Source organism: Argopecten irradians, chromosome 10, assembly GCF_041381155.1.
Source record: "Argopecten irradians isolate NY chromosome 10, Ai_NY, whole genome shotgun sequence".
NCBI lineage: Eukaryota > Metazoa > Mollusca > Bivalvia > Pectinida > Pectinidae > Argopecten > Argopecten irradians.
The window spans coordinates 11,609,794-11,637,011 of NC_091143.1; the positions used below are offsets into that span (position 1 = coordinate 11,609,794).

Here is a 27,218-nt window from a genome sequence, read left to right on the forward strand (position 1 = left end):
GGTATGTTTAAGTCGGAGATAAAAAGTTTCCCACAAAGATCAACTGTAAGGGTAACGTATGGAGTATTTATTACTTTTCAAATAGCCATCTTAATCTTGAAATATGGATTAAATCTTATACATCAAAGAATATCATGAACATCAAAAGCACATATCACAATCGATGATACGTCATTAAATTATAAAGACTTCCGATGACGTCATCGATCCATGCATCTTCTGTCTACAATCGTCACATTGACCTAGGGTCATTGTCGTTTACGTCACCATTGTATTATTAATATAATCATATTATATATATATTAAAGACTCTCCGCAAGCGACAGACAATCAATAATATTCATCAATTGGACAATCATTTATGTTTAATCGTGCATATAAATTATTCCTTGAATAAAAATAGATTCACTATCTTATCACTTAAATTGTATCAAAACCATCTATTAATCTAACAGGTGTTTTTTCCTTTCGATTTTTCTTTATTATTGATAAAAAGCAGATATAAAGAATTGTTTTGCTATTAATTTTTGCGAAATCAATACCTTATTTCATATAGGGCAAAGTTTTATTGGGTTTTTTCGGGTTGCAAGTGTTTATTTTAAAAAGTATTATATTGAAGTGAAATAAGAAGCTCAAACTTAGCAGTGATGGTAATTGTGTAAATAAATAACTTTTTACTGAAGACAAATACTTTGTCATTTGCTCCAGTTCTTGAAAACGATTGACAATGTAAAAGTAGTATTTTTATATGAAATGCGAACATTTGTATTATTATTGTTTAATTATATAAATAGTGTCTACAGTATTCACATTTGTTACGATTGCTGGATTTTCTGCATTTTTCGCATGACAGAAATATTCTTTGCCATGCCCTATGGTAAAATAATTATTTATTTTGAGCTAAAATATTTTTGAAAGATACTATTATTTTAGATTGTCACAATAAAGCATCTTGTTGAGTATCTGATAGAATTATCTGGGCCCGGCACCATAAAACTTTCTCAGACAATTTTTTTACTCAAGCCTATGGAAAATCATATACTTGAGTAAAAAATCTTTCTGAGAATAGTTTTATGGTGCCGGGCCCTGTACTTTTATTTAGTGGTCATCCGTCATTATCGATTGTGTTTGGTCTACGAATTATGCATTCTCTAGATTTTCATTTTCCTTTCCCAAAAAATATATCAAAAAAGAAAATCGAAATGTATGTTTAAGAGCGCTTATCGAAAGCGTTTTAGATTGACGCGTTATTAAAAATATGATATTTTGGCCAATAATATTATCGGCAAAAAATCGATACATGTCCTAATTTATTCTAATAACGTTATTACATGAAAAATGTCTTTGTTTAGTAAGATGTCTAAGAAATAATTACCATTTATCAAATATGCACCACCGTCTCGACAAAGCATAAACGATACTCATCATTTGAACACAAAAATATATGAATTAATTTATTAAGAGCGCTTATCGAAAGCGCTTTAGATTGACGCGTTATTAAAAATATGATATTTTGGCCAATAGTATTATCGACAAAAAATCGATACATGTCCTAATTTATTCTAATAACGTTATTACATGAAAAATGTCTTTGTTTAGTAAGATGTCTAAGAAATAATTACCATCTATCAAATATGCACCACCGTCTCGACAAAGCATAAACGATACTCATCATTTGAACACAAAAATATATGAATAAATTTATTTTCCTTTTGATGTATGATAGTATGTGCAATCAGTACTTCATTCCATATAGGATATAGTGCAATGGATTTTTTTCGGGATGCAATTAATCATATTTAATATTTTTAATTTGATGTAAAATTAGAAGTTCAAAGTGGTGTAAATAAGGTAACTTTTGTAACACACGAATTTGTCTTTTCCTGACTTTGATAGAAAAAATCAATGGTGGAGCATCTTTAATAATTTTGTGGCATCTTCATGAGCAACAACACTATTTAACAAGTGTCTAATGTAGCCACAGGACTACGACTTCGAAGGATTTAGGGATTATAACAAAACGCTAAGTAACTCTTTTGAGATATGTAACGCATTGCAATACGTCATCAGAGACGTCCGAGCAAAAAGGGACATGCATTTGAGGATTTTGAGATGATCCCTGAAACACTCGAAGTTTGCTAAGGAGTTCGTGTCTGATACGAATTTATGTCCATTAAGCATGGACAGAGAAATAGGTTGGTATTTCTTTTTTAGATTTTTTTTTCACCGAATATCCGAGTTAAACCTTCTTTTAGTTATTTTATGGGGTGCTCCTCTGAATGCATATACACTATTTTCTACCGCTAATGTCTGATTCGAACGAAAGATATCATATGTATATAGAATGATTCCCCAATAGCAGATATTTAGATATCATCTAATTCACTGACAACATAATTATGTTTGCTAAGTTGAAATTTATCTAATACGAGTGAATGATTTTTAGTTTAAAAAACATGAATTTTTTTTTTAATTTCATATGGAGTCATATATATATATTCATATATTGAATAGCTATGTGTTAAACTTTTTCTTATTGAACATTTTAATAAGTTTTTTTACTTATACCATATTGTAACGAAACGCTTCGTTTCGTTAAAATGTCCAAGTCGTCTTCCGGAAGTTATGTAAACCGGTACGTTTACGGTCGTGTGATCAAGTGACTGCTGGGAGTATTCAGTTTCCATCGGACTTTAGCTCGGTAGGTCTGACGTTTGAAACTTATTTATTTATAAATGTCGACCATCCTTTCCCTAATTTCCTGTTATCATGTACTATGGATATGTATTAACATTACTGCGTGTACATGTTTCACCGATAATTGTTATGTTTGCTATATTTTCGGATTTGAATTTTACAATATTGGAAACTTGGCATTTCTCGGTTTTAGACGGATTTGATAGTGTTTAATAATCTACACTATTGTCTTGAGATCCGTTAGTAGGCCGAAAAGAGTGGGAACCTCGATCCTGTTTTGAGTTTTAAGTTAAACCGTTAATGAGGAAAAAAATATCACAATTTCCGCTGGAGGACGTTATTTGTGACATTGAATGTTGAACTATCGATATTCAGCCTCGTGATTTGTGAGCATTGCTTTGATAGCAGCACAACTGTGCATACATAATAAGTATAACTTAGCCAAGCGGGTCCACATGTTAAAATGTGTGTTAGTTAGATATTAATAAATTGTTAAAGTATTTGATATTGTCCATTGTTCGGCTGAAACTCCATATTGTGACATAGGAATCTGAAAGCTAACGCGACTGTTAAACTCAAGAAAAACAAATTATTTTAAGGTTCTACTTATCGTCTTGAACACGGTTAAAATAAATTAGTAGTTACAATATACTAGATATTGTTCAACTATACTTACAGCTAGGTATTCATCAAACTATTGAAATCTATTTCAGGCAGAGTAGTGTTAAAAAAACTCATCCGTTTGATCCTCGTACGACAAGCCAAACAAATTAAAGCTGATTACCTGTGTTTCGGGTCGATTTCATACACGTATGTGATGGAAGACATTTGACGGATTCCTACAACACGAAAACGTCCGGTTTCTATTGTTGTTTGTATATCAAATGACGGTTGGAGTACATTAAAATTATTTGATACATGTGTCCAATATCTCAGATAGGTTTTTGTCCTGTATATCAATACATATGTTTAATATGTAAAATAACATGTTTATGCTTGGAATATTTAAAATATCTGGGATCGCAAGAACATCTTGTTTTTGTTATGTTTTTTTTCTCTTTATCACGTTTAAGCAAAATTACTTTTATCGGAATCGTTTAAGCTTATTAAGAGACAAGAAAATTACCATCTAGTAACTGATATTGTTACTGCTATATATGTAGAATGAATCCCACACATCTTTGATCGACTGCCAAAATAGTATTTTACTTCGCGTAGATAGTAGTCAATGATCTTGTACTTGTGATTTAAAATTACTGTTTTATTCCGTTCAATAAAAGGTCATATGGTATTTTTATCAGAAATCAGAAAGGTTAAAAAAAGTTATTAAAACGAAAACATGGTAAAAAGACGTGCCGATATATAACCTTTGTATGATATATGGATACCAATGAGTATACAATGTTTTTATATTACCAGCAGCCATTACGGTTTTTTTTATGTCAGTGAAGACAAATAAATACTGAAATATAAGATATTGTGTGTTTTGCATAAATGTTTTCTTATATGTGCCACCGCTAAGCGATTTTTTTTCTTCTGTAATATATTAGAAATCATAAGGTTTTATGAATTAAGCTGCACAAATCATTCAATTGAGCAGACAACCCTTTTATAATGCCTTATAAATGTTAGTTTCAACATAGAATTTACTGATCGCTACACATTGATTTCATAGCTGACCACACATATTCATTTTCAATGCAATGTAAATGTAAGTATTGCAACAAAAAAAAAGGAAAGGAAAAAAAAAACATTTTTAGCTCTCATTTGTACTTGGAAATTAAAAACCTATGTATTTCAAAGATTGTAATTCTGAAAATGCTGTTTTTTTTTTGTTTTTGTTTTTGTGGAAAAGAATGTGTTAAAAGTTCTTTACGATTCATGAGTATGATAAATATGGCACCTAAAACTTTAACTTTAATTTGGATTTTTGTTTCGATATTATAATGGTCAACTTTCTGAATGCTTACGAAAGCCGATTAGGCTCATTTTGGTTCAAGAAAAGGGGAAAAAAATCACGTAACTTTTCAGTTTATTACGAAAAACGATCACGTTATTACGCGAAACTTTTTAGATAATAAATATTTGTTTTATGATGTTATATCATCACGGTTAACATCATATACATCGACGTTTCGTATTGATTCGGAAAAAGATATTTACCCTATAAAGCCAATGGAATCTACGGCGGCGTATTAGGGCCACTATATAATTTAAATTATCCTGTACGTACAAGTTAGTATCTTGTACGTACAAGTTAGTATCTTGTACGTACAAGATAGTATCTTGTACGTACAACTTAGCATCTTGTACGTACAAGATAGTATCTTGTACGTACAACTTAGTATCTTGTACGTACAAGTTAGTATCTTGTACGTACAAGTTACTATCTTGTACGTACAAGTTAGTATCTTGTACGTACAAGTTAGTATCTTGTACGTACAACTTAGTATCTTGTACGTACAAGATAGTATCTTGTACGTACAAGTTACTATCTTGTACGTACAAGATAGTATAATGTTGAAACTCTCGGTATTAAAGGCTGTGGCTGATTTACTGTCACCATGGTATCGGCATGAAGCTATACGTATATTACGTACCATTTGTATAAGCCAAAGGGAAAAAAGAATACCTTGCGACATGTTGTGGAGTTGTAATGCTGTGATAAGTTTCCGAACATATAGATGTAAATGTTTATAACAGAGTATTAACTATGATCATCATTTTGACAATAATTGATGTGTATATATGTCTAATAAACACAAAAACATATATGAAATAATTTGTTTTGCTTTTGTTGTCTGTGCAATCAGTAAACCATTCGAATTAGGGCATAATGCCTAAAATTGTTTTCGGAGGCAGTTAATTATTTTCAATACTACTATTCTGAAGTAAAATAAATGCTCAAACTTTTCCAATAATGGCACAAGTGTGAAGTATTTAACTTTTATTACTGAAGAAAATTACGAATTTGTTTGCTCCTCTTTTTAATAGATAAAATTTATCATTCATCGGAGATGTATCATATCCATTTTAACACTAAATGTATCTTGTTATAAAACAAGCGACTATACAGTTTCCTCGGAAGGAACTATACAGTGTCAGTTTCAAAATAATGCAAGTGACTATACAGTTCCAACTCATAATCCGGCAATTTCATATTACGATTGTGAAAAAGATATTGTCCTCATTAATATATATCTATATTTTTAATATTGTCAAATAAGTTTATAAACATGTGATCGTACTTGAAGCAATGCAAATTAGACCGACTATCTTAAATTACGAAAAATATCAGGCGGGTGACTCAATTCTGCGGTGAAGAACAGCAGTTCAACTCAACTTGTATGTACAAAATACTAAGTTGTACGTACAAGATACTATCTTGTACGTACAAGATACTATAAGTTGTACGTACAAGATAGTAACTTGTACGTACAAGATAGTAACTTGTACGTACAATGCTTTATGAATATCATTCATAATGATAATCGGGGTAGTTGTATTTCCCTTTGGGGACAAATTAGTAACGTGACAGTCATTGAGCATGAGTACTCTCCAAAAACAGCTCTAAAACCCTTGACCCCCCTAGCATAAAGTATTGCAACGAACACACAGCATTTAGTTCATAACACGCATTGTATCTTTATATTGAAAAATGCGCTTAGGAAGAAACAGGTTGACCTCATTGACATAGAAACTCAAGGAAACAGTGAGATGGATAGATTGTTAATGTTTTGTTTTTGCTCACCGAGTCATACAGATATTTAATGCCCTAGAACATTCGTGTTATTGAAGCGGCAAAAGTTCAGGTTTTTGTGTCAGTATTCTTAAACCCGGCACAGAAACTCAACTACCATAAATGCATTAACACAACATATTATCTCTTCCTTCTTTCGTTGCTGTTCTCTATTTTGAGACTTTTCCTTCGTAGTTCTTTCTTTTTTTCACTTATATATTTACTTTTTTAAAGTTACTGGCATGGGGCTTGCTCATAATATGCTAATGGTGAGAGGAAGAGGATACAGATAGAAATGCTAGCGTTACATTTCCCATTCCAAAAAATCAGGATAAGGTGACTTTCACATTTAGACAAGACTTAAGGGGGAGGGGTATAGTCCTATACTGACAACATATAGGATATGGGGAGACAGATACAAGTTAGTCGGGGGTTATGGAAGTGTATTAGATATCGGTGTTATAATTGCTACGGAGGGAGGCATATACAAGGATGTTTCATGGTTCGCTCTTGGCAATTTTTTAATCTAGGGGAACCGGTGTTTCGTGGTGCCGTTGGAGACAGTGGTATGCTCGGTTCTGTGGCTACCAGTTTTTCCTCCTGAGCGCTGATCATACTACATTCTTCCATAATACTTTTTAATGCAGATTATCTAAATACATTCATATTAACAGTTTTTTATTTGTTGGGTGTTCTATGCACGTAGTCTGTGATTATAGTGTTATAAACGCAATAATCATGCTTAAAGATGCTCCACCGCCGACAGAGCATAAATGATATTCGTCATTTGAACAATAATTGGTGTTTAATCATGTATATAATAGTCTAATTATCACAAAAAATAATATAAAATTATTTATTTTGCCTTTGGTACATGCGCAATCAGTTCTTCATTCCATATAGGATATAATGACACAGATTTTTTTCGGGATGCAATTAATTATTTTTCATATTTTTAACTTGAAGTAAAATAAGAAGCTCAAACTTTTCAATGGTGGTAATGGTGTAAAGTAAGTAACTTTTGTAACTGAAGAAAAATACTAAATCGTCTGCTCCTGTTTTTGATAGTGAAAAAATACCATTTGTCAGCGTGGAGCATCTTTAAAAATATGAATAATAGATCAAATTCCTAAGTTTTTCACAGATGATTTTGATAATTATGGAACAAAAACTCAGTTTTAGTGGGTTTTTTCGTAAATAACGAGTGTCGAATCGATTCCATATTCAATAACCCAGAGTCATGTGGTCTTTTTACTACCATTGTATAATTATAAGCCGATACAGTAAAACATGATGGAATATGAAGCTCCTTGTTTCTAGCAATGTAACTCAGTACTTGTGTAATAGTAACTTATACTATACAGTAGGAATTTAATCACAATTCCCTGGATGCACACACGTACTTGGCAACAAACATTCACAATATCATCAAATTTCCTGCTCAACAAACACGAAATGTAAAACTGAATATAATGTGAACAACTTGTAAGCTTTCTTATTTAATATTCCATTTCATGCAATAGAGGAGACCGTGTAGAAGTAATTTAGGTGATGTCGTGTGACACTCAACGATTACAACGTATGTTGTTATAATTCATGTATAGCTACAAATATATATAACCCGTTTCAAATACGAGGGAACTTTTATTAATCTAAAAGCTAGAAGTGGAATTTCAAATAGACAAATACAAAAGTCAGAAACAGGTATACTATTTTTGGCACTTTTGCACTATATCAAGCTCAGTGATATATACCCAAATTGGCGAAAATTGCATGCATTATCTTTTTGGTCATTACACAAATTAGTTTGATATCTCAATCCATCTTCTCTAATACGATTTCATCGTATATCAATACGTAGATTTAAGATGTGAAATCACAATTTTATGCAGGAATTAATTTCGCAACAATACTAGGATATTGACTATAAATAATAGGTATTGAAGGATTATAAATTGATTTTATCGTTCTTTTTAAATGTTTTGCTGGGTCTGTGATAGACTTATTTATACAGTCCAATGCTTAGCATATTAAGCAAGAAAAAAGTATTTTCTCATATAAATTGTAAATTTATGAGTATTTTTAAATACATGTTTAAGTTTTTGTTTAAATACTTACACATTTGTATATGTATTTCAGAATTAATTTTGTTTTGTTAACTTTTTCATTCATAGATCAACATATCTTATCATTCTCGTATAAACAAAGGACCTAAGAATTTGCTCAGATCGAGCATATTTGTAATGTTTGTAATAATCATGTGACATACTTCGCCTATGTTTGACGTAACGTTTGTAATAATCATGTGACATACTTCGCCTATGTTTGACATTTGTAATGTTTGTAATAATCATGTGACATACTTCGCCTATGTTTGACGTAACGTTTTTCATTGTGAATTTTTTGTATCCAATAGACCAACCATCAATCTGATTGTTAAATCCATTACAAAAATACGCGAAAACCTTATAAAAATAAATACAAAATATCTATTTTTATACGAAACAAGACATTTATTAACAAACTAAAGAAAATGTGTAATATGAATGGGTAAGGTACTCGAAAGATGAGATCGGATTTTCTTTGGTTGAATCTTTGGCCTCACGAATCTGAAGAAAAGAAAAAAATATGCTTTAATATGACATGGACAATCGTTATGTTTCTACCAAGCATATCTAATGCCGGTATCAAAAATAAATATTCAGAAAAAAATAGGGCAAATATGATAATTCAAGTACATTCAAATCGATGAGTTTTTCTAAGTTATTGTTTGATTATTGACGTTTTACAGTCATCAAAATATCAACTACATTGTATTTTGTGTCAATTCCGTATGAAAGGGAAATGCATATATTACTTTAGAAACGTACTACTAACTAAATGTGTATATTCATCAATATTTATCACAAAAATATTGTTAAATTTGTATATCTCGGGATGTGTTATGAAAAAAGATAGTATTTACCTTAATCACAATTTGTTGATCAATATCTCCTCTCATATCTGTCGAGCCTTCCTCTTCTCCAGCCTCGTCCTCCACGTCGACCCCAGCTGTCGCTACGGTCCCAAGAGTCCCTGCCCCAGGGATCAGACCCCCAACCATCCAATCCTCCGTCCCAACTGTTGTCCAGTATCCCATCCAATAAGAATGGATCACGTCTTTCTCTAGTAGACACTGTGAAAGTATTGGATTTAGGCGATAGTATCTAATTCACAAAACGTCTTAATTATCTACGTGTTTGTTAACATTTAATCATTCGCATTTGATGTCAATAATTCGTAGCAATAGGACTAAAAAAACTTCATACCTGTCGTTCAAAATAAATGCAAATCATTAACATAAATATAGCATAAAATATACAAATGTAGCAATGACGCAAATTAAATGCATAAACCTATTCTGAATTGCATTATTCGTTTCTAGTATTTATTAAGAGTATAAGATTACCTACTTTATACCAAACACAGTTTATCAAATATAACTAATTGGAATGTCGAGGTTATTGCATATTGTTAAATTTTATATAAAAACGATGTCCATTTCGTCGTTATATCGTATCTTCAGTAGTATAGCCATAGGCGTATTAACTATATCATAGTATACTTACAGTATGACTGACTCAGGACACATGCTACTAAGCAGGACAGTACAATCAGCTTCAGCATCATTAATTGATTTCTGTATCTGTAAATAAACAATAGGATTAATGCGACTAACATGTTTCTTCTATGTACAAATTATTCAGATTTTCTTCTAATGATATGATATTTAAGTCTTTTTCACAACTTCAAAATTATAATTCTTTTATATACATTTAATTAAATAAATCTCACCATACTATACCTATAACAAATATACCTGAATGATAACAATGCATATGAAATAGGTTGTGTTTATCACCATGGTAACAATATACATAATGTACATGGACATGAACCGTTACTAGTGCATATTAATGTTCTTCTATTAGTGTATGTATCTATTTCATTATTTTACTTGCAACTGGTGATGGTTGCTTTCCATCGACAAAAGTATATTATTATGTCTCATTAATTCATATATATTGTTATTCATTTTATCGTAGTATATGCAGACTGCGCTTCAGCTTGTTTCGGTCTATATATCGATATATAAACTTATCAAAATAGTATTGCATTTAATCGTTAAATAAAATGTACGGATAAAAATATTAAAATTATTATTTTGACTTACCTGTATCTACTATTGTAAGTTATACTTGTTCAGTCTCTGTCAGGGCTAGTTGTGGGGAGAAACAAAACATTAATACTTTTATACACAATCCGATGAGGAAATGGTTTCCTGTAATGTTTCCTCATAACCATAGCAATGCATTTCTATTAATATAGTTTGCCTGGGCTTTCTCTATTTGTCCATGACGTACATGTCAGCGATCGGACATGTCAGCGATAGGTTGACCTTGAGTAAGTATGTGGTATTTATGAGATGACATTGACGTCACGATAATTCATCGACTTCATTTGCATGAACCGCGAACTCATTTGCATAAAACCATTATGTTATTGTTATTCGTTTCATTAAACACAGCTATATAATCATTTAGTTTTGACTTGTCATTACATGTTTTTTTTGTTAAGCTACACATTTATCTCAGATGTTTTATAAGAAAAAATCATTGTTCGTACCATATTTGTTAATAAAAGATATATAAACAATATTGTTCATCACATGATTTTACATATGTTTGTGGGGAGTCGTATCAAAGGAAAGAAGTTTTAATTTATTTCATTTTATGCAGGCTTTACTAAGTTATTCTTCCTTTTGAGTTTAAATTAGAACAAACAAAAAAAGTACATAAATATCGATTCCCTAATGATGATATTCCGTTGCATATATCACAATTATTTGGACAAAACATTTCAGCATTTTGTTATAGACAAAAATACTAATCCTTGCCGATGATATTTATACGTCATCACACAACTGCTTGCTCGAAATTAAGATTTTTGGGGGGTTTTTGGCACAAAATAAAAAAATACATATAACACAAATAACAGTTGAATAATTGTTCTATTGATATGTTCAAGCAAATTTATTATTTAATATAATTGACACAAATGTCATCAAATAAAGTCTAGGTTTATCGATTACACTCTTATTACATGCAGGAAGCGGTAAGTGGAAGCTACAAACAAAGGTCCATATGATTTATCATAAAAATTCGACGTATTTGTTAATCTGCGAACATGTATTAAATTTCAAACATTAACAAAACGAATGGGATGACATCAAATAGATATATCATATACGTTATGTGTATTGTGTATAATTAGGATATAGGCCTATGGTGACGTCACAGCTTGTAGCTCCTGGCTATGAGTGTCATGTTGCCCCAGGCAAGAAACCCATTGTCATATAAATCACCATTGTACTGTAATATTATATTGTTTTATAGGAAAGTAAGACAATAAAAGAAAATACTAACACCTTTTAACAACAATAAAAAGGTAGAAAATTACAAAACGATAATGAAAAGGTAGAAAATTACAAAACGATATATGTATCAACAATATGATGATTAATCGATGACCTTGTGACTAGAAAATGTAGTTATAACGAAGGCATTATATACATTAATTTAAAAATTAACGACACTGCAAATATGAACGAAGAATAGAGTAGGTCATCATGAATGTTCCCAATTTCATCAACAAATTGAGATATACACCTTTTGGACGAAAGGGAGTTCATGAATAGTCATAAGTTAGAATGTTAATATTAGATAACAAAAGAACGCGACGCCCATTTAGAATTACTGACTGTCGTTATTCTGTTTAAAATATACAATATGGTATTTTAATCAGGGTAAAGAAAATAAAACAAGTCGGACCTATATTTCAATTTTCCTTTATTTGCTTTGTCGCCATTGGAAATTCTTTCTTATTATTTAAACATTCCTCACATCCGTTCTCGTTTATATATTTGCTTCTTTGTTTAAAACGTTACAAAATGCTACCTTCTTTTATAATGTTATTGTATATATGTTTTTTTTAATTTCAAGACGCATTTTGTGTTTTTATTTCCATATATTAATGTTTCATAACTACTGTGCAGTATTGCTCTTTTATTTGCGCATATTAACCTTCAGTAATAAATAAATGACGAACCGTTATCAATATAACTGGATGAAATAAATGAATTATTATCATGAACAATTCTTTATAATGTATAGCTGAGGTTTTCTTGTGTAATCGTTAATCCTGATTTAAACGTTTTATCATCGCACCACAGACCTACACTGCCTTAGGCCATCCTATCATCGCTTTGTCCGTCATAGGCCAAACAAGGAAACCGTCACTTTATAAACATATGTAGATAGCCACAAAATATAGAGGTAACCCTAGATATATCCAATAATTAATGAAAAATGTCATTTCTATTGTTCCCTCGTCATTTTGTATATAAGGGTAAAGATGTTTTGTGTCTTGCATAGCCTGACTTGTTTGACTAGCAGTAGATATCTCTGAAAACAAAGGTCAGTAATTTTTACAATATACTTGTTCTACTGGACGATGCTCACAACGTCAATGTGTATATTTGTTCTTCGTGTGTACTGTAAACATTGTATATACCTAACTGTTGTTCATAGAATGTATAGATGCTAATAATATTTGTTATTTATTATTAATTCTTTTATTACACTATATTGGTTTATCATGCAGATTATCTTTCTTGAAATTATTAAAAACCCCAAAGTAAATTACCAAAAAATGATACACATTTTATTTGAGGATTATTGAAACGATCGTTTGTATGTAACCAAAAATACCAGAAACATATACATGTATATGCATAATATGTTTCTGCAAATACCTAATTAATTAGTTATTCAAAAATAAGATATCACCTACTTAGTAAAGAATGAACATTAAAATCACAGGAATCATAGAATAAAAATCGCGTTTAATCTGTTCCTGTAAAATTAATTCCATTAGAGTATGAGGAAAATTGCTATCATAATGTGAAAATTTCCGTTATGATCATGTAAACGCATAAATGTCTTTTTTTCCATTTTTTGTAATTGATTTAATTTTATGTAAATGTTTTCAGAAATTCTAAAAACCGAAGATGCTGAAGCTGATTGTACTCTCCTGTCTCGTGGCCTGTGTCGTGTGCCAATCGTATCGTAAGTAATTTAAAACAAAAATATTTTCCATTACTTCATACGTATTTCCTTATACATTCAGGAGTTATCTGGTCTTGCGTGTATTTTTTATTGTAAAGATGATCCAATGGTAAATGTGAATAGTTATAATTAATCATACAACTCTAAACCATAACTCGAATTTTGTTAATGTTATGAACGGAATGCAGACCAACAAATAGTCATCGATAATGTCGAATTACGTATCAAAATAAAGGGTATCATATATAAGCTGCGTCAGATAATCGTTTATATGTTGAATGAAAGTAAGTGCTCTGAAATAAACTCTTACCAAACCTCGATTATATCACTATTGATGTACAGCACATATGAATTTCCTTTCGCAACACAGACGAACTGCATCAGTAGTAATGTATGTAAGGGTTTTAATTGCGTCGATATTATAAAATAATTGCTAGTACAGCATTAACATGTATTTATAGCTTGTTTCCTTGTTATCAGTTTATCAAAACAATTTAAGCCTGTTTATCCTTACAGTCGGAACACGTGACTCCTTCTTATTGGACGATGTCATTGGCAATGGTTGGGATAATGGAATTGATACCTGGGGATCCGGTCGATTGGGAGGCAGCGCCTGGAATCGTGGTCTTTTCCGTAACGACTGGGGCCGATTTGGAGGCAGAAGGTGGGGAAGCAGAATCGGGGGTAGATTCGACAGGAGATATTGAACCACACAATGAAATAAAGGTATGATTTCTTTTATCTTTTTATATTTTAATTTAATTACTATATCTTTTCATTATTTGTGCCTGGGTCATTGGTAAAAGTACGTTTTATATTTGTTTTAAATCAAGGATTCGAAAAACAATTAAAGTAGATTATACGTATTGATAGAGGGTAATTTACACTTAATACATATTATAATTGTATCTGTAATTTGTGTTTTAAACATTAAAGGCATCATCAATGTGAACAACAGTATGACTTTGTGTATCGATTTGTAATTTGTATAAGTTATGTAAATCGTTATACTACTAATGATATTGACAATGATATTGTTCCTAATAATGCTCATATCTTTTTAAAATATGAGTTAAGTTTATCTGTAAAACATATATAAAAATAATGTATCTATTTAGGCTTCTTTCTTTTTTTCAGATCCATAAAGCCAAAGATTCCAACTGAAAAATCCACATACATTTCTGTAAATAAATATTCGACAATGTTGTATACGTGTTAATAAATAAATTTTATAACAATCTACATTAAACGGCTTTGACGTTTTATTTTGTTTCTTTGTGGTTAGGTTACTAGAACACCACTTATCTAGGCTTATTCATAATATGAATTTGTACCTCACCTGACAGAATACTGGTCTTGATTTGTTTCACATACCTGTAGGTTCTGTGCTTTGGATACAAAAATTACACTATGGCTATTGCATAAATGTTATTGGGAAATTAAAATAATGTTACATCCGGCATCTTTTTAAAATGATGTATAGCATAAAAATACGAAGGTTTAAATGCAAATTTGAGGGTGATGTAGTACTTAACCCATTATATCCAATACGGCACTATTGCTTCATATCGCTATCTCGTGATGGGAAAGTACTTTGTCATGTCAATATTACGTCCCACGACAATACTCTGAAGTAACAATTTCCTCCCAACGGGATCACAATAAATAAATATACATTAGTGTTTTCTTTCGTAGTTTTGGACTCTCGTATCATCTGGAGGTACAGTGTAAATATATTCGGTGGTACAATAGTTACAAAAACATATAAATCAAAACCCATTGTTATCGTGGTTCAATTTAGAAATTATTGAATGGTTTTTTTATTGTTAAGTTTAGCGATGTGTAACGGCATTTTGAGGGATATTTTAAATTGCATTTAAAAATTGTCATATATATATACTGAAAACAGTATGATACTTTTGTTTTTCGAAATGTTTCTCAATACAATGATTGTAATATATTTGTGGGATATTTGTTATGAATTGGACAATAATATTGTTCTAACACTCATATCTTTTTAAAATATCTTTGTTAAGTTTATCTGTAAAACATATAAAAATAATGTATCTATTTAAGCTTCTTTCTTTTTTCAGATCCAAAAAGCCAAAGATTCCAACTGAAAATCCACATACATTTCTGTAAATAAATATTCGACAATGTTGTATACGTGTTAATAAATAAATATTATAACAATCTACATTAAACGGCTTTAACGTGTTATTTTGTTTCTTTGTGGGGAGGTTACTAGAACACCACTTTTGTACCTCACCTGACAGAATACTGGTCTTGATTTGTTTCACATACTTGTAGGTTCTGTGCTTTGGATACAAAAATTACACTATGGCTATCGCATAAATGTTATTGGGAAATTAAAATAATGTTACATCCGGCATCTTTTTAAAATGATGTATAGCATAAAAATACGCAGGTTTAAATGCAAATTTGAGGGTGATGTAGTACTTAACCCATTATATCCAATACGGCACTATTGCTTCATATCGCTATCTCGTGATGGGAAAGTACTTTGTCATGTCAATATTACGTCCCACGACAATACTCTGAAGTAACAATTTCCTCTCAACGGGATCACAATAAATAAATATACATTAGTGTTTTCTTTCGTAGTTTGGGACTCTCGTATCATCTGGAGGTACAGTGTAAATATATTCGGTGGTACAATAGTTACAAAAACATATAAATCAAAACCCATTGTTATCGTGGTTCAATTTAGAAATTATTGATGGTTTTTTTATTGTTAAGTTTAGCGATGTGTAACGGCATTTTGACGGATATTTTAAATTGCACTTAAATAATTGTCATATATACTGTCCATAAACCAGTGAACAACAAACGATAGCATTGTTTTTCGAAATGTTTCTCAATACAATGATTGTAATATATTTGTGGGATATTTGTTATGAATTGGACTCTACACGCAGTGCCAGAACAGCCCCATCTTCAATACTCCAGTAGTTACTATTGCAAACCTGGAGACAACAGACAGGAAAGGTAATTTGGTCCTGTGATTTACATCAAAAGAGCCGTACAACGGTACGCTGTGGTTGACTGTGTGGCTTTGATGTTGGGCGTCGTTCTCCGTGTAGTCTTCTAAGGAAGGTTTTGCAGGCCTGTCATTGGTTCAGATAATTTCTCAAACCAAATTTTGTAGAAAAACTGTGTTAACTTGTAAAATCTGAAAATATGACAGAAAATTTGTGTATATGCAGAATCGATGCGTCGATCTCTCTAAAGTAGATATGTTCCTACTTATTAAAATGACGTTAATCCAAAAAGTGCTGTCAGCATTTTAGTGAACACACGCCGGAAAACATGAGAAATCAAACAATACAACAGTTCCTACAAACTGAGAAGCACACAGCTGACTCTTTTAGTTTATATGCTGACAAAAAGATCAAAAAACATTTTATCATTAATTGAGTGAGTATTAATGCAAGTTAATTAATCTACAAAAACTTAGACAAAAACTATTGCCATAAAAAGTAAATATTATAAAAACAGCATGGTGGTCATCTAAGTGCCCCAAATCATTTAAAGTTAGAAAATGCATCTTATCTGGGAAAATAAAAACGTTTGACAGGCAATTTATGAATATCAACTATCTACATGTACATAAAATCGTTATTATAACTTAAAGAAACTGTGAATTTATGTAAATTGCAATATTACTTAAGGACAGACCGCTGATTCTGACTTGATCGTTAGCGAGAGTGACAGCGATAACTGACCAGAGAAAGAGAAAAAAACAAATATACGCGTGTAAGGATGAAGGATAGAGAAAAATGACAAACAAGAATTTAAAAATAAGAACAGAAGGATTTGTCACTGTCTCTTTTCACAACTAAACACCGCAAGTGACGCCTATGAGCTGGGAATAAAAAACATTTTTCTCAACAAATACTTGTCTTGTCAATGCAAATGAAACAGCAATGTGAACCTTGATAATTTCACGACATAAAATCCTTGCGTTAAGGAGGCAAGATTTAGAAGAATTGTCGCAAAATTTTGAAAAATACGACATATGAAATGGCGGTCCGCTTCAGAAAATAAGACGGTACTCTCGCATCCGGCGGATATCAAAGGAAAATCAGTCGTCGCCCAACGTTACGGGCAGTGCTAAAACACAAAAGCGCTCGCGACCTATCTTCCTCATCGACGTCCTTGCCCAGTTTAACAAATATACAGTATATGAGAACTGAAAGATAATAGTGCTTCTACGCGAGGATAAAATATGTCAGTTGAAATTAATGATTCAATGAGTAAAATATTTTTCGACAAAAAATGTAAACATATATAAATTTGACTTGCTTTAATAAAATATTACGACAGGGTTGTGTGACATACTTATTTACGAAATGTTTAAATGACAAGGTATTTGCTTTGTATTGCGTGGTATTGAATTAATACGACGTAAAACCTCACTGTCGCCATCTCTACAGTGCAGACATATTTTTAGCATTCTTTAGAGTATATAATGTACATGCATGTATATTCTAATCCCGAACAAAACTTAAACACCGTCACTATTTCTAAAGACTAAGTTAACATTTTAAAGCGAACTTGAAAAAACAAACACTTATACCTAACCCAGGTGGTTTGATCTATCATAATGAAGATAAAGGCAGGTAAAATTATAAAATAGTATTTATAAAAGCCCGTATAAAGCTTTGAATTAATATTGGAAGAAATTTACAACCAAAAAAAAGTGCGAACATAACATAGATTTAATTAAAAGATTTCATATATACACATATATATATATATATTATCAACTCATTCATCACTGTCAAAAAGGATACATCATCGTCACTTGTATTCGGTTTGCAGTCAATACAAAAATGACCGGAATTATCTGCAATAAATGTTTGACTAGATAATTTGGTAGGGTTCGGTATTATGTTTTAGAGGTAAATTCATAAATAATTTCAAACAAGTATTTCATATTCATGGTTAAAACATAGTTGTGATGACATCTATTCTTCTTTCTGTACTTTAACTCCCAGATTATCGGACCATTACCTGTAACTGTCCTATATGTTACCTTTTATTGTCTTATATGTGACTCTAATATAAGACAGTCACTTATAAGACAGTAAAAGGTAACTTATGGGAGAGTTACACAATACGGATGAGTATATGTCTCCAGGAATAATCTCATAATTATGTTACACACAACCTGAATATTCCATAATTTTTTTAATCCAAATTACGAAAAAAATTCCACACAATGAATATGAAGAGAATTTAATCCTTTATTGATGCAGAATTAAACACATTCACTGAATTTCTGTATATATCCCAGATCAAGTTGTCCTCCTTATTATGAATTCATCATTTAACACTTATCTACAGAATTAACTCCGATTTCCGCTTTCTAAAAACCTTGTTGTTTTTGTACACCCACATTTGATTTTAAATTTCCAAATCATCTACACTGTATCAACAATATTTAATAATTTCACCTAAATCCCATCGGCTTGTTGAATGAAATTGCACATGGTATAAATAAATCCAAGATTGTCCATAGAGAGGTCGAAATTTTAAATCCTCTTAATTCAATGTAACCGTTCTGGGGGCACCAACTGTTTTGAAGTAGCCTTGTAATCACTGTTATATGCGATCATTTTTAGCAAGTCGCTTTCAAACAAAGGCCTAAATTGCAAGTTTAGTTTCATATGCTATTTCTTTACCACATTAGACTTTGGAAATAAATGTCCTTGTAGTAATAAAAGTCACAAAAGTCACCTTATTATATCGCTTAAATGAAGAAAGTAATATCCCTCCATCACTGTCGGTGGACATGGTGAAAGTGAATTTACAGATAGTTGTCCAATCCAAAAGCATGTTTCATGCATTCCGTTCATGAATGCTATTCATCACATATAACACAGATAATTATATGTTGCCATTGTCTATATTGGATTTGTCATGGTTAAATGCACATTGGTAGAGTAACCTGAGCTCATAGACAAAGGCAAAAAACTGTCTTATATTAAAAATAAAAGTGTACTTTTTAACACAAAGACTTGCTATGTTTTAAGTTACTGGGTCGCGACCAGTTACCGTGATGTACCAATTACCGTGATTCCTGCGCACACTCTATCTCCCGCACAATTTTTAGGATTTTTTTGAACAGCTAAATCACGGTAGCCATTCAAGTGTTCATTCAACAAAAAAATTTCATTTGCAACCGAAATTGACAACACATCTACGTTTTCTTTTTGAAATCAAAGTTTGCAACACTAAATCACAGCGGGGGATAGCTTGAAATCATTACTTACTTGCATTTTAATCCTGAAATTTCATGAAATCATCGTTTATTTTGTTTGTCAGTCGTTTCCAAAATTCGTCTGCATCAAAGTAGGTCAAAGTATGCAAAATAATGGGTACATGGCAAATTACCGATCGGGCATGGATGGACAGGATCTTAAAACAGAAGGTAGTTTTTTACCTGGTTAAGTTTTAGGTCGTTTACACTTTTGTTTGTCTAATTTTACTCCTGCCCAGAGCTGAATCCTGTTTTTAGTGATTCCCCGGTCACATATCGAACGCACCTTTAGACAGTCCTTTTTTCCGTGATTTTTTCGATCAGTCACTGGATCCCAAAATAACCATGCTTTACGATTATGTTATTCCACTAATACATATCAAATAGATGTTGGTCGCTTTAGTGAAACACAAACTAAGTTTTGGTGCAATAAGCATGTTTTTAAAAACGCATTTCCTTTCCATTTTGAAATCACGGTAACTGGTCCTGTATGTCTCGTCAACTGTACCAATTAGCGGTGAAAATAAATGGCGTCTGGTCAAAAAACATATTATCAAAATTAAACAACGACTATTGTTACTGAAGTATCTTGGACAAAAAAGATAATTCATGTCGATTTTCAACGCCTTCTGTGTGTTAGTTTTGAAAAACACCCTTAAAAAACCTCGAGAAAATCACGGTAACTGGTCGCGACCCAGTAGAGATAAGCCTCAAACTGTACAATATGTTGGAGAATTAACAGATCTCGGCTCTGACGGGCCACGATACAGTTCTCTCTCCAACATATTGTACAGTTTTCGACTTATCTCTATAACGTATATAAATAAGATCATTTACATATTTACATACAATATATAGAAAGAGAAATTCAAATTAGGCTAGAAATTCATTGTTATTCTATAAACTGAAACTACGTTATATTTACCATTTGTCCACATTTTTAGATTCCAGATATCATAATGAAAAATAAAGAGGACATTTTACATTTTATTTTGTTAAATATCTTAAATTGTCAATAACTAGACTTTTAAGACTTGTAACTCCGCTCCACTAAGATATTCTACGATACGATGTATCGGATCGTATCGTACATAACCATAGTGAAGATGCATTATAACTCTTATAAACGGGCTGATTGAAAACGGCGTTACACCCGGACATTCAGATTCCCAAGGTGCACACATTGTTTTACATATTTAAAGACAAATACCTGTTTTGTTAATTAGTTAAAATTCAGGGGTAAGAATACGAAAATTATATAATGAAAACGCGACAAGTTCGAACAAAAAAATGTATTAAAATAATAAGTAACCTGGACAATGTTTTCAGCAATATTTTTGATCGTCAGACTAGTCAACTAAATGTCATTAGTTCGATATATATGTCAGATGGTTAGGTATTTAGATGAACTGATTTCTAAAAAGTGAAATGGATTGGTCGGGCAAGATGTAAAATATATAAAGAAATTTTAAAATTTATTTTTTTTTCAGAAGGAAATGATAGAATATATTGTTTGATCATTTCGGGTCAAGGTTTCGTGCGGAATTTTTTGCATTATTACGGCTTCAAAATAAAAGATAAGCAATATAATATATCTTTCAAATGTCTATTGATTGGTGGAAAATTATTTTTTCAATGATCACTAAATCACCTAAATTGAAAACACTATGTACCCAACCAGACAGCGACAAATGTTACCATTTCCGTCTTCCATTGGTTCTGCGATCTCAATTAGTATTGGTTTCTGTTTCAAAAGTAATCGATGACGAGTTATTTCCTGGCGCAAGAGCATAAATAAACCGATCAGTTTGACATCAGATTATATGTTGTTGACTCTTGTTGATCATTTTCTGTATTTATAATAAAATGAAAATGGTATTTCTAAATGTGCATAACACATTTATCGCTCCCACCAGACTCTGAATTTAGATGTTGACGTGTGTCGTCGTTGAATGAGATAACATTCCATCTTCCGCTATTTTTCTTTTTTCGCAGTTCATCTTTGCAGTTTAGTTGGGTTTTTTTATCTCCTACCTTTTATTGGTTTTTTTTATCTCCTTCGAAAGTTTCTATAACAGCTAAACAACATATGTGCTTAAACTTGGTCATAATAAATACCTCAACCGCCTTAAACATATTCTACATATTTCTTTTTGTTGTATCTTCTAGGGACAAACTTTTCTTCATTGTGTTAATAATTTAACACATCAAATTTCATATGTTTCAAGCTGTCCGCGTTTTATGTAACTGTAATAGTTGTAAGAGTTCGTTAACAATGACTAGTACATTACACACATGACATCATATGTGATTTTGATTAGCATTTCACAACATGGTTAGTGTGCTGCAATGTAAATCAATTGTGACGTCATCATTACGTAGACAATGAAAGGAAACAAAAGCTAATTCTATTTTCACTGTTTACAAAATTGAATTTCATTTGAGGAAACACAATGATACAATAACTGATATTCTGTGGCTATCGTGAAATAGCATGCAAAACCATGTGGACATAAAGATAACGTTGTGAGTTGTCTGCTTAAATATTTCTGTTCTGATATCAAACCAATGTAGGCGTGCTGTCCTAAAGGCCTAGTTAGGAGGGCACTACTGAATCATAGTATTGTTTCATGATTATATAGTGTCTTCGCTTTGAAATAATATTGCCCTCTCGACTGGCCAAAATTGTATAACTGCTTCTAACCACCACCACCCCCCACCACCCCCACCCCCACCCCCCACCCCCCGCTAATAATAAGGTTCCAACACCACGACGGTTCACGAAATACAAATGAACAGAGCCCTCTGAAACAATTAGTTCTCCCATTTTAATTTTGATGCTGTACACCAGTTTTGTAATATTGTAGTTATGCTATTCATTAAAACAAGAAACAAAATAAAAAAGAAAGCTGTATAATGTTTATCAAATTTATTTACATGTATACAGCACTGTCGAATATTAATTTACAACTTAATGTGTGGATGAAATTGTTTTGATGCGTATGGATTTTCAGTTTGGATCTTTGGCATCTTGGATCTGAAAAAGAAATAGGGCTAGATAAATATATTTGTGAGATATTTGTTTAATAAATAAAGCTAATCTGTATGAAATAATTATTCCTGTATATAAATATAAATTCCGAATCGATAGTCACAGACATACCTCAAATATCGTGTAATATTGTTGATTGTAAAAATAGCATGTTTTTAAAAAAATGCCAATTAAATTTGAATATTTCTTATTTTTTTTATTTTTTGTCAAATGCAAACTATCCCCGAAAAAATTAAAAGCAAAATGATTATCTATATTATCATATTTCTACACATTAATTTTTTTTTAATGTAAAAAAATAGGAATCATACCTTATTATTATTTTGTAGTTCAATATCTCCTGTCGAATCTACTCCCGATTCTGCGTCCCCATCTTCTGCCTCCAAGTCGGCCCCAGTCGTTACGGAAAAGACCACGATTCCAAGCGCTTCCTCCCAACCGACGAGATCCCCAGGTATCAATTCCATTATCCCAACCATTGCCAATGGCATCGTCCAATAAAAAGGAGTCACGTGTTCCGACTGTAATGATAAATTGATTTGATATATTAGACAAACAGACAAAAAATGTATAAAATACAAGCAATGCGATTCATTTTTCTATGTTGCAATATTGATGCAGTTAATTTGTGTAGCAAAAGTCAAATGCTAACATACATTACTAGTGATGCGGATAATATATATAATGTGTTGCGACAGTGTTTCATTTTATATATACATCAATTAAGATATAATTGAGTTGCATTGCAGTTGTAAATTTATTTCAAGACACATGCATTTCTTCAACAAATGACCGATTATCTGACGTAGTTTGTTTGTAAAACATTCCATTTGTTTGTATTAAAAACGTTGTTGGCGGTTTGTTTTTGGTTGGTCTCCGTTCGTTCTTGACCTTAGAGGAATAATTATGGTATAGTGTGTTATGCTTATTGATAACTAATATCAATTACAATTGTATTGTTACCAACTTACTGTGCCAATATGTATATTAGTGTTTATAGCATGTCTATGGAGTCTTGATTTGACAGGATTCTACTTTACAAAGACATACACACCGAATTACTAGCTTAACAGGGTCTGAAACTTTAACAAACAAAACCTACACATAATATCAGATAACTCAGCAATATGCAAACAAAGAATAAGTAATGGAAAATTATATTTAAACTACGTACGGTATGATTGGCACACGACACAGGCTACAAGGCAGGAGAGTACGATCAACTTCAGCATCTTTGGTTTTTAGTATTTCTGAAAACAAAACACAATATTTGATTTTTAAGATATGCACTTGGATATGCATACTTTTACATATCGATTTTAAGAGAGCAAGTATCCATCTAACAAAGATTTGACCTTGAAAAATGAGTGCCTCTGTTCTACGATTTATATGTGATAAATGTTGGAGCAGGTAGTCTCTTTTTATGACCTATCATTCAGTATTTGGTGATTACTAAGTTACCATATGATAAAACATAAAACATGTTAGGTGTTATTTTTTCCCAATATCTTAGTTGAAATTTTTGACAATTTTCATGGCGAAAACCTGTATGGTAAGACAATATGGTATGATAGATATATATCTATTATCAAAATAAGACAAAATAGTATCAATAATAATAGACATATATTTAATATTAAATATAACAAATATTTGTGCCTTTATACATTCTACGATCAAACTAATATATATTATCTAAAAAGAATTTAGATGAAATTAAAGAATTGTATTACACATAGATGTTATTTCTAGAAAAACGGACTGTAGCACTAGTATATGTTATAAACAAACATTATTTCACAACTTACCTTTGTTTTCAGAGATGTGTATTATGAATCGAGCAAGACAGGTTATGTTGGACACAAAACGTCGATCCCCTTATATACAAAATGACAAGGAAACAATAGAAATGAACTATATCATTAATTGGGTATATCCTAAGTAACCTCTATAAGTTGTGGCTATCTTCGTATCTGTATATGTAATGACGGTTTCCTTGTTTGACCTATGACGGACAAGGCGATGACAGGATGGCCTAAGGGCATTGTAGGCTTGTGGTGCGATGATGAAACTACTCCATCAACATTAACGGCTACAAACGATGAAATATTTTTTCGACATAATAATTCGTTCGCTTCTTTGTTACAATAAATTGCTAATGATCATTGACTTTATTGATACCTATTTGGTATTAAATGATTATTTATGATAAATTGATAATATTTTTATGTGAAGTAGTCATTTTTTGAAACTTTATCTGTGAATGAAAAAAAAATCGGTTTAAACATGTTATTCTCAGAATTTATTTTGAGAAAATGGGGTTAAACTATTTTCTAAAATGCCCCCAAAGTCATCTTAAATTAAGAATATGTCAAAATTGTGAGTTCATATGCTGCAGAAAACTAATAAAGAAATTAATTGACAGGTTTGCAATTATTCAGTAATTTCAAAGAAAAGTATGATATAGCATTCTAAGTTCCACAATAACCTGTATTTGTCAATGATTGGAATTTTATTAATTATGGAGTTATTTTGAAAATTTAATGCCATTTTTCTGGAATTAAATAATCAATCATTTTAAATTTTCAACTTAATATAGTTGGAATAAAATGTCATTATTTGGTTGATAAGGTTGGGGTTTTTTTTAATCAGAATGTATCCGTAACTTTAAAGACACTCTGTTCAACAGAATGTTGAGTCTTGAATCACGGTCAATTAAATATTTGAAGATAAAGATGCATAGTTTTTAATCCAAGCCTCTGCTTGAATACAACACGAGTTGTGTCCCATTCCCTGAAACAAAATTAAAGGGAACAATTTGAGACAGAATCAAATATACCTAAAAATAACTATGAATGGCAATTCTCAATATGTTATATTCAATTTTAAATAGCACACAACAAAGCGAATAACAGTGTCGTTTGTTCTATAGGTGTCAGCATTTAATCTCCACTTTTACATTCCCATATAGCTGCAATAGTTCGTGACATGCAATAATGTACATTTATCTCCAGGTACCATATTTAAAAAAGACCATATGTCAGCTCGCTCCTAGTTCTAGAGGCAAACGAATTCCCCTTTTCAGACATGAATTACTTCAAAATGTTGAAATGACATATCCCTCCTTCGCTGTGCATTTTTTTACTTAGTTTATGATATTACATTATTTAAGAAAAGTAATTGTTGTTAGTATTATCATTTTTTAAAGATGCTCCACCGCTGACAAATGGTATTTTTTCACTATCAAAAACAGGAGCAGACGAATGAGTATTTTTCTTCAGTTATAAAAGTTACTTACTTTACACCATTACCACCATTGAAAAGTTTGAGCTTCTAATTTTACTTCAAGTTAAAAATATGAAAAATAATTAATTGCATCCCGAAAAAATTCCGTGGCACTATATCCTATATGGAATGAAGTACTGATTGCGCATGCACCAAAGGCGAAATAAATTATTTTATATTATTTTTGTGTTAATTAGGCATATGAATACACGATTAAACATCATTTATTGTTCAAATGATGAATATCATTTATGCTCTGTCGGCGGTGGAGCATCTTTAAATATTTTCTTATCTATTTTTTTTTAAATGTCGTGTGAGATATTTGTAACATAATTTGACTGTATCATTCTATTATCAAGAACTAGACCGCAAAGAAGTTAATAATATAATCGAAGGAAATAAGATATCATTTTGACTAATAATTCATTATTGAGCTGTATCTATCCTCAAAATAGGTAATCGTATGTAGTCGTTAATCTTGATGGAGTACATCATCACACCATACACCTACAATCCCCTTAGGCCGTCCTATCATCGCTTTGTCCGTCATGGGCTAAACAAGGAAACCGACACTTTATACAAATACGTAGATGACCACAACGTAAAGATGTTACCTACGATTTGATAATATAGGTCATATCTATTATTTCCTCGTCATTTTGTATATAAAAAGGGATCAACGTTTTGTGTCCAGTATAACCTGTCCTGTTTGACTAGCAACACATATTTCTTTAAACAAAGGTAAGTCAAGAAGTAATGCGTGTTTACAATGTACTCTATTACTTGTGTGCGCTCTGCTACACATACATGTGTGTTAGAGATCTTTAATTTTGTACATACTTTCCAAAAGATATTTTAAATCGTATACTGTACAGTTACAACTGTATCTTATATATGTTATTTTATATCTATTTCATTATACTAGAGCTATGTTATCCTTAACTTTTTAATCAGTTATTTGCAAAAATACGGATCGTAGAGAAAGACTCAAGT

General features: G+C 31.4%; 3 long non-coding RNA genes across 3 annotated transcripts; 1 reads left to right on the plus strand and 2 right to left on the minus strand.

Moving 5' to 3' along the window:
- Positions 1-8,928: 8,928 nt before the first annotated feature.
- Positions 8,929-10,797, minus strand: LOC138332735 (uncharacterized). Its single transcript, XR_011209857.1, has 4 exons — positions 10,650-10,797; positions 10,045-10,121; positions 9,402-9,611; positions 8,929-9,045 (listed from the first exon to the last, which is right to left on the minus strand). It is a non-coding gene; the product is annotated as an uncharacterized lncRNA (long non-coding RNA).
- A 2,035-nt stretch (positions 10,798-12,832) lies between these two features.
- Positions 12,833-14,825, plus strand: LOC138332736 (uncharacterized). Its single transcript, XR_011209858.1, has 4 exons — positions 12,833-12,951; positions 13,527-13,602; positions 14,119-14,328; positions 14,740-14,825. It is a non-coding gene; the product is annotated as an uncharacterized lncRNA (long non-coding RNA).
- Positions 14,826-22,802: 7,977 nt separating this feature from the next.
- LOC138332737 (uncharacterized) lies at positions 22,803-24,845 on the minus strand. Its single transcript, XR_011209859.1, has 4 exons — positions 24,749-24,845; positions 24,115-24,190; positions 23,252-23,461; positions 22,803-22,925 (listed from the first exon to the last, which is right to left on the minus strand). It is a non-coding gene; the product is annotated as an uncharacterized lncRNA (long non-coding RNA).
- Positions 24,846-27,218: the final 2,373 nt, after the last annotated feature.